The following is a 223-nucleotide window of genomic DNA, read 5'->3' as shown; positions in this document are numbered from 1 at the left end:
CAAGCACACGCGCCCAACAGCAAAAAAAAGAAACTCTTCAAAAAAAAAAAAAAAAAGAAAAATATAAATACTATGGGTACATGCAAGAATAGAGGTGTCACAAACGATACTGAGCAAACGCCTAAAGCAAAAGGAGACACATTCCCACTTATGTTTACCTAACCCCATACGGAGAGTAGATGGAGAAAGGAACGGGGGGGGGGGGGGGGGAATAAAAAACAAA

This window comes from Tupaia chinensis, unplaced genomic scaffold (genome assembly GCF_000334495.1).
Source record: "Tupaia chinensis unplaced genomic scaffold, TupChi_1.0 Scaffold000374_1, whole genome shotgun sequence".
NCBI classification, from domain to species: domain Eukaryota; kingdom Metazoa; phylum Chordata; class Mammalia; order Scandentia; family Tupaiidae; genus Tupaia; species Tupaia belangeri.
The sequence above is the reverse complement of the archived record's forward strand: the minus strand, read 5'-3'. Positions refer to the sequence as shown.